Genomic DNA, 12,064 nt, shown 5'->3' with positions numbered 1-12,064 from the left:
ATCATTTTTCAGTGAGGCTGAGTGTGAGGCATTCAGAAGAAATGAACAATTAGTTAGAGTTTAGTGAGACAGAAGTGGTAGTGCATGAGGGGTGCCATAAACCAAATAGCAAAAGCAAGGAGAACCCTGCAGAAGCTATGAGACATTTGTAGCATGAGAACATGGGGCAACAAGATAGCAGAAGCCATGAAGCATGAAGCCAACAATGGGCCAAAAGGACACAGAAGCCATGAAGCGTTTGGAGCCACGATGTAGCAGGAGCCATGAGGAAAGAAACCATGAGACAAAACCCTGAATCTGAGATCCATACGGCAGCAGAAGGCTCAAGCAGATAAGATCCATGAGACAACAGAAGTGAAGACACTGAAAGAGCCACAGGTATCGAACCACATCTCAGCAAGGCAACAGGCATTGAAGAGGCAGCAGGAATTACCGTGTTTCCCCAAAAATAAGACCTAGCTGGACCATCGGCTCTAATGCGTCTTTTGGAGCAAAAATGAACATAAGACCCAGTCTTAATATAATATAAGACAGGGTCTTTAATATAATGTAATGTAATATAATTAATATAATATAATATAATACTGGGTCTTATATTAATTTTTGCTCCAAAAGACACATTAGAGCTGATGGTCCGGCTAGGTCTTGTTTTCGGGGAAACATGGTACAAGGCAAGCAGAAGAAGATACAACACAGAGAAGCCCCAGACTATTTGGAACTGAAGCCCTAGAAGCCAGGAAGCTGCAGGTGCCAGGAGGTCCACAAGCTGTGAGGCCCCTAACGCCCCGGGCTAGCGAGGAAGGGAGCAGAGAGAAGGTTGTCAGTAGCAGTAGGAGTATAAATGCAGCCAGAAAGAAGTTGAGTCACCATTTTGGGAAACACAAGGGAAGGGATCAACAGATGCCTGCAGCTGAGGGGAGTGACGAGATAAACCAGGCTCTAGAGCTGCTTTGGATCATGAACCATTTTCAAGTTTCTGCTCTTCCGTGAGGCTGCCTGTGTAGCTGTTTTTCTTTTCTCTTTTTTAAATATAATTTTATTAGTTTCAGGTGCACAAGACAAAGCAAAACTTAGACGTTTACCATTTATATCCCTCACACTGTGTGAACTCCCCTACCCCATCCACTACCCCTCTGACATCGCACAGAGCCATTGCATTTTCACTGTCTCTATTCCTAATGCTGTACTCCGCTTCCTGTAACCATATACATACAAAATATATACACATATATACATATATATATTTATATAAAATTATAGTTGGCATTCATTATTGCTCAGCTTCAGCTTCAGGTGTACAGTGCAGAGATCAGGCATCTGCATCATCCCTGAGGTGGTCTCCCAAATGGGACACGTGTCCATCGGATACCCTACAAAATCTTTACATTATTGCTTACGTTCCCCAAATTAATTTTCAAAACCCCGTGGCCATCTTGTGGTTACCGACTGTTTTCTAAACCTCTCACCTTCCCCCGTATCCCTACCCCCCGTCCATCTAGCAACCCTAGTTTTTCCTCTATGTCTCCAAACCTGTTTCTGATTAGTCTGTTCATTTATTCTATTCTTTAGAGTCCACATATAAGTGAGATCATATGGTACTTGTCTTTCTCTGTCTGACTTATTTCACTTAACATAATGTTCCCTAGGTCCATCCATGTTGTTGCAAATGGTAAGATTTCTTTCTTCTTTATGGCTGCGTAATACTCCATTGTATAAATGTACCACAGTTTCTTAATCCAGTCGTCTTGTGTAGCTGTTTTTATCTTCCTTATTTCTCTGGGAATGCTTCAATAAATCTCCATCTCTAACTTGAATGTGTCTGTTCCTTGTCATCTAAAAGAGGCTAACACCATGCTGTGCATTTTAGAAGAGCAGGGCAGAAGCTCTTCCAGGTGGGTTTGAACCAAGACACAGAGGTGGAAGCTCACTCACTCTTTCCCTCATAACTCTCACCGGTACAGGTATTTTTTTCATTTACATGTTGGCTTCTTTTTTCATGCATTAATATAAGTACTCATTCACTTGCTCATTTGTTCTTTCCTGTATCCACTCGGTCATCACTTTTCCATCCGTTCCTTCAGGAAGTGTCCTGCTTGTGTAGCTGTTTTTATCTTCCTTATTTCTTGACCAGAACTTTGTTAGATGATAATATCTTTTAGTTTTGCTCTCTTCCCCACCATCAACCTCCCAACTTCGGTCATCTGGTCTTTTATATTGTCAAAATTGATAACACTGAATTCTGTTCTGTAATCACGACTAAGTTTTTTTGTGTGTGTTTTATCTATAGTTTGATAGTTTGATTTTAAAGGTTGAAAAGCAATAGACAGTTATATTAATATGACTATACATATTCATTGCAGAGCCAATTAATGTACTTTTATAATTTTTTCCTTGTAGTGGTTTTTCATTTTTCCTCAAGTTTCTAATTCTTTTTTCTCTTTCACTATTTTACTGTATTGTATATTCCATTTGTTTTTCTTTTCACAATCTCTATTACATCAAATATTCCATCAAGCCCACTTTTCCCCCCAAGAGACCTTCTTTCTGGAGCCCTCCATCCCCTTTCTCAAATCTGGACTTAGTAGCTCTCTACACCTGGTGGAAAGCTGTCTTTCCCTTCATTGCTTTCCTTGGTTATACCCACTGTTTACTGGTTCCCAGGGTTTTTGTTTTCTTTATTTTTTTCCACTTTTTAAATTAGTTTCACGGTACTTATAAATTAGTTTCAGGTGTACAAAACAATGTAATAGACATTTGCACCCCTCACAAAGTGATAACTCCCCTCCCCAATCTACTATCCCTCTGACATCGTATATAGCTGTTACACTTCCATCGACTCTACTCCCTGTGCTGTGCTCCATAAATAAGAATGAAATCTTACATTTGCAGCGATATGGATGGACCTAGAGAACATTATGCTAAGTGAAATAAGTCAGACAGAGAAAGACAAATACCATGTGATCTCACTTATATGTGGAATCTAAAGAAAAGAATAAATGAATGAACTAATCAGAGACAGTCTCAGAGACATAGAGGAAAATATTGAGGATTTCTAGATGGGAGGGGGATGGGGATGAGGGAGAAGGTGAGGGGATTAGAAAGCACAAGTTGGTAACCACAAGATTGCCACGGGGATATGAAACATAGTTTGGAGAATATAATCAATAATGTTGTAAAGATTTTGTAGGGTATCTGATGGACACTTGTCTTTTTTCCATTGTTTTGATAGTGCACATTCTCAAGAAACTTTCTCAGAAAGGCTATGTAGGAAGTAGACTTCCTGAGTCTTTGCATGTCTGAAAATATCTATTTCATCCTTATACTTGGCTATGAAGTTTGAGGTTCAATGTCATTTTCCCACAGAACTTTAAAGGCATTGCTCCATTTTCTTCTGGCACCCAATTTTTTGCGATAAGAAGTCTGATATCAGTCTGTGTCTCATTGCTTTATAGGTAACTTGCCCCATCTCTTTTTCTTCTCTTCCTTCTGGAACCCCGGTCATATGAATGTTAGATATTTTGGTATAGTCTCTGTTCACTTTGTCCCCCTAGTCTATTTACTGTCTGTTTTCCAGATTAGGTAATGTCTATTGTACTATCTTCAAGTTCACTGATTCTTTCCTCTGTCCTTTTTATTTTTCTGTTAGCCCGTCCATTGAGCTGTTTGTTTTGGTGATTGTATTTTTCAGTTCTAAAATTTCCATTTGGTTCTTCTTTATGTTTTCTATTTCTTTACTGAAATAGAAGTTTCTATTATTTTCATTTGTTTCAAACGTGTTCCTAATTGTACACTGACGCATTTTTATGATGGCTTCTTAAAAACCCTTGCAGATAATTTTTAACATCTCTGTCATCTTGGTATTGGAGTCTATTGAGTGTCTTTTCTCATTCAAGTTGAGATTTTCTTGGTTCTTGGTATGATGAGTGATTTCCGATTGAAATTTGGGCATTTGGCATATTGTGTTTTGAGACTCTGGATCTTACTTAAATATTTTGTTTTAGCTTGCCTCCTCAGACACTGTTCTGAATGGCAGCATAAGAGGGATACTGCTTTGTTACTGCCAGGTGGATGTGGAAGTCCAGAATCCAGTCAGTTTGTGTTGACACCCCAGGGGGTAAGTTTCATCATTACTCTTGGATGGGGGATGGGAGTCCTGGCTCCCCACTCAATCTTCACTGATACCACCCCAGCAGGAAGGGGGAGGGGTGACTCTTTATATTCAGTTAGGGGGAAGTCGAGACTCCCCACTTTGCCTTTGCAAGTGGGACCACAGTTTTTTTCTGTGGTGTTTGGCTGGAGTAGAGTGGTTATTATGTAATTACCACCTTCTCCAGCACTGAGTCTGGGTTATGTGAGGTGAAAAGCAAACCCAGGGAACTTACCACCCTGTTGCTACTCTGCTACTAAGGTCCTCAGCAGGTTTCCCTTCTTCTTTACACCTCTCAGAGTCTTCTTATGTAAATACAGAGAGTGCCAAAAAATGTATACACATTTTAAGAAAGGAAAACTGTATTAAAATTGTAATACTCAATATATACCGATAACAAAAGATGAATACAAGTCACGTCTGACTTCTGCAATTACAAGAGGTGCTCAAAGTGGTTACCATCAGCGTCCAGACACTTCTGATTACAGTGAACTACTGCTTGAGCAACATTGACCAAAGTGTCCACTTGTATACATTTTTGTGGCACCCCCAGTATATAATGTCCCAGGATTTTAGCTGTAGTTGAGGAAAGGATTAAGGAAAAGTACTTCTACTCTATCCACCCCCTCTTTAAATAGTTATTTTTTAAAAGTTGTATTCTTGATGTTCTGAAATTTCATAATTATGTATTCAGGTTTGGGGATTTGTCATTCATTGTGCTGGTCATTCACTAGGTGCCTTCATTTTGAAGTTCTTTAACTCTGGGAATTACTTTTATTTCTTTGATACATTCCTCTCTTCTGTGATCTTTGTTCCCTCCTGGACTCCTTAAAGTTCGATGTTAGCCCTTCTAAATTGATTATAGGTTTTATCTTTTCTCTCCTTCCCTCTCCTCCTTCCTCCCTCACCCCTACTTACTTAGCTCTCCTTCTCTTCCTTTTGTTTTTGTTTACTTTCTGGGAGAAGATTTAATTTTATCTTCCAACTCTTCTATTGCATTTCTTTTCATTTTGACAATCACATTTTAAAATTTCCAAATATCCATTCATGTTCTCTTCTCCTTTCTCATAGTAGCCTATTCTTGTTAAATGGATGCACTATTGTCTTGAATCTTTCTGAGGATAATGTAGGTATTTTTATATTTCCTTCTTTTCTTTGAAATATCTGTTTCCTTTGGGATTTGTTTTTCCCTGTTTACTTATTTTGGTATCTTTCAATTTGCAGTCTTTTCTCAAATGCTTGGTGATCCATGATTGTTTACTCATATTTAAGAATGTAGCAATAAAAATCCGATTGGAAGCTCTGTGTATGGGGGGCAGGGCTAGGCGACTGGTGGCTTTCCTTTAGGATGATTGAAAGAGAACTGACTGCTGTGCTACATAGTCCCTGAATGCCAGAATACAAAGATTTTTTTCTCTGATGTTGTCCTTAGGTAAGAACCCTCTGGTGTTTGCCTAATATGTAGACACCTGGCTGCTGTGAACTGTACACATGGTGTGTGTGTGGGGGGGTTAACAGTTTGATATACAGCCTTCCAATTAATCTCCGTTTTCAGCCCCATATCTCACTCCCACTTTACATCATACCTGGCATTGTTAAGACCCAAGACACTCCAAGCTTCTGCAGAGAAAGATCAGCTCCTTCTTTGTTGCCATCACCTCCATCACTCTAGGCTATGGCTTCCTCTATCATGCTTCATTAGTCACCATTCCTCCATTTACTTCCTATCTTCACGAAGTTTGTTGAAATCTCTCTTTTGCTAATGGACCTGCTCCCATTTTTTTCATCATTGTCTTTTTATACTTTTAAAAATTCCTTTATTATCATTTAGGCCTCAAATGGGAGTGGAGAAAAACATGTGATAAGTCTGCCATCTTGACCTGGAAATATACTAGACTATTTATAACTGTTTCTTTTTAATTTTAACTGTTTGTTTTTAATTTTTCTGGTAATTATCTCCATATTGCTAAATAATATACAGAGTTTTCTATTTATCAACTTATTTATCTCTTTTAGGTACTACCTGTTGATTTCCTGCTATTTATACCACCCAACTGCCCTCTTCCCGTGCCCCTAATATAGCCATGTCATTGATTATATATCCTCTATTCCTAACCTTTGTACCTTTAAGCAATAGATTTATACTCCCTCTTTAAATCTCTCAACTTCTCTTTTATACTTTCACTTTTATATCAACAAGATTAGTAACATTTACATTCTGTTCTATAATCATAATTAAGTCATTCATAGTTTGCTGACAGGTCATTCCAAAAGTTTAAAGTCAATAAAGTGTTTATGTTCTTATGATTATATAAATGTTGTTCCCCAAAGCTCCAATTAGTGTGCTAGGATTACATTTCTTTTCTTACAGTCCCCACGCCCCCCCCCCCAGAGTTTCTAATTGCCTTTCTTTTTCCCTTGCATTGTCTGACTTTATCTCCTTCTTAAGTTGTTCCAAATTCTCAAGGAAAGTATAAAATCATTTGAATCCCCCTATTTCCCAGATAACGTCCTCCTGGAGCCCTCCATCTTCCTGCTCCAATTTGGACTGATTGCTCTGTAGGCCTGTGGCACAACTGTCATCCTGGGACATCCCTTCAATACTCTTCCAGGTTAGACCCAATCTTTCCTGGACCCCATATATTCCTCTTTCTTAGTTTGCTCCTTTGTAGTGGTTGTTCTCCAATATCCATTCCTCTCCTCCCCCATTGTATAATAACTATGCAATTTGAGTGGGATTGACCCCCCTCCAGCTCTAGGTATAGGTCTTTATTGGTATAAACTGATCTGAGTAATCTCACCTCCTTGCCATGGTGACGATTGGTTTAGGAATGATCCAATCACACTGAAACTTAGGACATTTGTACAGTTTTTGAGGGAAAAGGTGGCCTGTCTTCCCTTGGATATGAATCAAGAAGCACGTAGTCTGGTCACTGCTGTTAGCCATCTTGTGAACACACAGAAGGCCTACCGGAGGATGGAGCTGACAAATGAAGAGGGCAGAGCCAAGAGAATCACAGAGAAATGGAACCATAGTCCTGATCATACCATGTCTGAAGTCTGTCCTGCCTATAGACTTCTCAGTTAAGTGAGCCAATAAGTTGCATTTATTATTTAAGCCTGTTTAAATTGGGTTTTCTGTTGCTCGCACCAAAAGTATTCTAACACACTTTTTGCTGTCTCCCTTTAGAGAGGGAATGAATGCATGGTTGATTATATGGGGCATTATATTAGGTGGAAGCATTTTTTTTTTTTTAGAGTACATAATGGAAGAAGGGTAGGTGTAGATGTTGGACACAAAGGAATTAACTCTAGTGGCTTCTTAGCATCTAAATCTCTATCCTGTTTGGGGGGATTCCCCAATAGTGAGTCTTGTTGGGAGGCAGGGCCTCACTTCTGACTATTGAAACTGAAGGTGGTCAGATACTTCCTTTCCCTGCCCACCATGCAGCAGGGGCTGAATACTCTGTTCATGGCTTTGAATCTGGAGTCAGCAACACAATGGAGACAGGAATATACAAAATTAACAGATGGATGATAGATTAGGAGAATATAGTTGCAATGTGCATAACTGGCAAAAGATGAATAACTAGAAAAAGAAGATAGTAAACCCAATAAGAAAATGGGCAAAGGATATGAAGAGTAATTAACAGAGAGGGAAACTTGGATTTGCAGAAGGGGAAATGAGTATATTAAAAGATTTTCAACTCTGCTAATAATTAAAAAACTGAAAATTAAAATAACAATGATAAATCACTATAAGAATGGCAACATGTAGAAAGTCAGATATTATCAAGTGCTGATGAGGTTGTGAGGGAAAGGAAAACTGTGGGCGGAAGTATAAACTGGTACAGATATTCCAGAGAGTAATTTGGCAGTACCGCCTGCAAGTAGAACATTGTTTTGTTCAACTTCATTTCATTATAATGTTGATGAGATGTCATAGGAGCTTAACTCTTTTTTATATCAATTAACCTATAATAAAATTGGTTTTGTTATATGTCATTTTACCTAAAGTTGCAGAACTTATTAATGATGTTAGGTGAGGGCTTACTGTCTATGTATACCCTGCAAGCCAGCAATTGTGCTCCTAGGTATATATCTCAGAGAAATTCTCACTTAGGTCCTTGAGGAATTATAATTGAGGTTGTTAGTTCTAGCATTGTTTGTGGCAGTGAAGAATTGGAAGCAACCCAGTTGTCCATCACCATGGGACTGGGTAAGCAAACAGTGGCACAGTCATAGGATGCAAAATAGAAAACAACACCATCCTCATTTTTTGAAATTCTTTTTTAGTTTTGCTGTTCTAGTTGGATTATTTCCACTATTCTGTCAAAAGAAATGAGTGGAATTTACTATAGCCTCATAGATACGTCTCCAAAACCTAGTGTTGAGTGAAAAAGGTAAAAAAACAATGAGATTTACTCACAATAAATATAAATATACAATGTTCATATAAATATACAACACGACTGTATATTTTCATGGATATGCATATATCTAAATAAACACAGAAGATGGATTGGAGGAAGTGTATATACATGAAATACACTAGTGTAACTCACTAAGGTGAGCAGGAGAATGGGAGTGGTGATCGGGACTGACAGGGAGAAGTAATAATACAATGAAATAAAACAAAAGAGGAGCCTTGAATGGACTGAGGAAAATAATATGCCATGAGTAACACACTGAAGAGCATGAGTAACACAATCCCAAAGTTGACTACAAATAAATGAGAACAGACAGGAAGATGGTTAGCGTTCAACTGCAGTGGCGTGTGATGGTAGGATGACGTCCAGGGGTCACAGAAGTGGGGGTGGCACTACAAGTAGCAGCATTCTAACCCACCTGTTCCCACAGTGTGGCCTTAGTGTGACTTCTCCTGCCTGATTCTCCAGACTTCTTTCTGTGAGCTAAATGATAACCTTGTAATGAATCCCTTTTCTGCTTAAGTTAACTAGAGTCAGTTTCTGTTACTTGCATTCCAAATCCTGATACATCACACATTTTGTTGGAAAACATCCTCAAGTTACTTCCTGAAAAAGGTAAATTCTGGGGTCTTTACATGTCTGAAAATGTAGCATTATTTTACCTTTATATTTGAATTAATAGTTTGTCTTTAGAATTCTATGTTAAAAATATTTTTTCCTTTGAATTTTGTAGGTATTGGTTTTAGTGTGTAGTGTTGCTGATTAGAAGTTGGGTGCTAATATTATTGTCATTCCTTTGTTGGCAACCTGTTTTCCTCACCTCTGGAAGCTTATTTTTTTCTTAATTTTTTTAAATTAAAATTTATTGGGGTGACAATGCTTAGTAAAATTACATAGGTTTCAAGTGTACATTTCTATAATACATCATCTATACATCACATTGTGTGTTCGCCACCCAGAGTCAGTTCTCCTTCCATCACCATATATTTGACCATATATTTGATCCCCTTTACCCTCTGGTAACCACTAAACTGTTGTCTGTGTCTATGAGATTTTGTTTCTTTATTTGTTTGTCTTATTCCTTTGTTGCCTTCAGTTTTATATCCCACATATGAGTGAAGTCATATGGTTCTTTTTTTTTTTTCATATGGTTCTTGACTTTTTCTGTCTGACTTATTTCGCTTAGTGTAATAATTTCAAACTCCATCCATATTGTCACAAATGGCAGTATTTCATCTTTTCTTATGGCCGAGTAGTATTCCATTGTGTATATATATCACGTCGTCTTTATCCACGCTTAATGTTTTTAAATATCGCAATGATAAGCCCAGAACAGTGTTTTGCTGGGCACCTGGTGGTTGGGCCCTTTCAATCTGAAGAATCATGTCCCTCTCCTGAGAAATCCCTGTTTTATTTCTTTGCTAATTTTCTCTGTTCTCTCTTTCTAGACCTCTCATAGGATTTTGGATCTCCTGGATGACTGTCTTTGTCTTTTTATTTTTCTCTCACATTTCCCATGTCTTCCCCCCACCCCTGCATTATGGGATATTTTCTTGACTTTATCTTCTATTGAACTTTCTTATTTTAGTAATCATTTTTAATTTCAAAGCGCTCTTTCTTATTCTCCAAAGGTGCCTTTTTCATAGCATCCTTTTTTTTAATGGATGCAATACCTTCTGTGTATGTGTGCTTAATAGAACTTTACTGGAGTCTTGAGAATAACAGATGATAATTACTAGGACAGAAAAGAAAATTGTAAATGGATAGCAGATATTACCTCTCTAACAGAATGTCACCCATGCCCCTCTGAAGGGGCTTCCTATGGGCTGTCCCTCTCCGTAGCCTCCCAGCCTGATACCCTGTGCGGGAAAGATGATTGTCCAACAACTGAATAATTTTTGGCCATGTGCTCCCTACCCTAGTCCAGATCTACAGCTCTCACCTTCACATTAGAGAGAGGCAGTTATTGTTCTGTTCCCCACTCCCAGGCCAAATGTATTTTCTGCTCCAGCATAACACTCCACATAAACATTTTCTTCCTCAGACATTCTCATACCTGCCTCCCACAGTGCTGACCTGGTCCCCATGGCCCACCCGAGGCAGTCACAATACTCAGCAGCATATTTCATGGAGTGGATTGTTTTTAATGTTAAATAACAATATACGTAGTGGAAACAACAATCCAGTCTAGTTCTTCTTTACAATCTTCTCTCCAACAGGAGTCAACAGCAATCCAAACCTGCATGTCTCTTGATGTGGTCCAAACTGAGTATCTCTGTGAGCAAAAGTCTGGGCAAAAATATGCACACACATCTCTCAAGAATAAATAATAATTTTCAGGAGCAGTCCAGTCCAGACCCATGTTTATCATAAAAAATGAAACTCTGAGGAAGCACAATACTGTAAAAGTACACCCCAATTATTTCACTGCTCAGAGCATTTAACATTTTAATCGGACTGGAAAACATTTGCTGAGTGCTTACTCTGTACCAGGCACTGGAATTACCTTCATTTCAAAGAAGGAAAGTGAGACTCCCAGGTGTCACCTGCCCAGGGACACAAAACTAATAAATGGCAGACAGGAAATTGCACCAGGACTGTGAAACCACAGCCAACCCATGCAACTGCTACAACATGCTGTACTGGTTTCCACCAGCCATATTCAGGTTAATGGTGATCGCACAATCTTCTCTAAGATCAGTGGGTGGATACCTGAGATACCTTAGTCTGAGTAAACAACCAGTTCTGGGTAGTTTGCTTCTAAGTGAACTGATGTCCTTTCTTCTGGAGACAGAAAACTGCCACCAGTTTTTATTTCTTAAATTTTTTTTGTCATAGAAACCATAACACTTTATTTCTAAATTTTAATTTTTTCCTTCAAAGCAATATTTGCACTGTTGAAAAACAAAATGGTGCTAAAGAGCTCACAATAAAACACAGCAATATCCTGTCCGACTCCCTCTGCAAGTCCTGCATCCTAGAGGCAGCAACTTTAAACTATTTTACCAGTCTTTGGCTGTTTCTTCTGGCACTTACCACTCCCAGCTCCCTTCTCCCAGGCCATCTCCCACTCGGAGGCTGAAGAGCCAGATACAGTCTTAGACTCCCTTGCAGCTACAGATGGCTGTGTGTCCCAGTTATGGCCATGAGATGTGCTGGGGGCAAACTTCTGAACTGGATTTGGCTTTCCTGAGACACACATAGCTGACAGTGTCTCCTTCCTTCTTCTTTCTACCTTGAATATAGTCGTGTTGCCTGGAGCTGTGACAGCAATCTTGTGAGCATGAGGGGATAAGAATGAAGATGAAAACTCAACACATTAAGGAAGAAAAAATTAGAAAGAGCCTGGTTCCTTCATGATACCATTGAGCAGCTGAACCCATGCCACACTTTTGTTAACAATAAATTAACTTCCTGAAAAAAGAAAGAAAGAAAGAAAGAAAGAAAGAAAAGAAAGAGAGAGAGAGAGAGAGAAAGAAAGAAAGAA

Source organism: Rhinolophus sinicus, chromosome 18 (assembly GCF_057876585.1).
Source record: "Rhinolophus sinicus isolate RSI-liver-muscle chromosome 18, RSI-T2T, whole genome shotgun sequence".
NCBI classification, from domain to species: Eukaryota; Metazoa; Chordata; class Mammalia; order Chiroptera; family Rhinolophidae; genus Rhinolophus; species Rhinolophus sinicus.
This window is presented reverse-complemented; position numbering follows the sequence as displayed.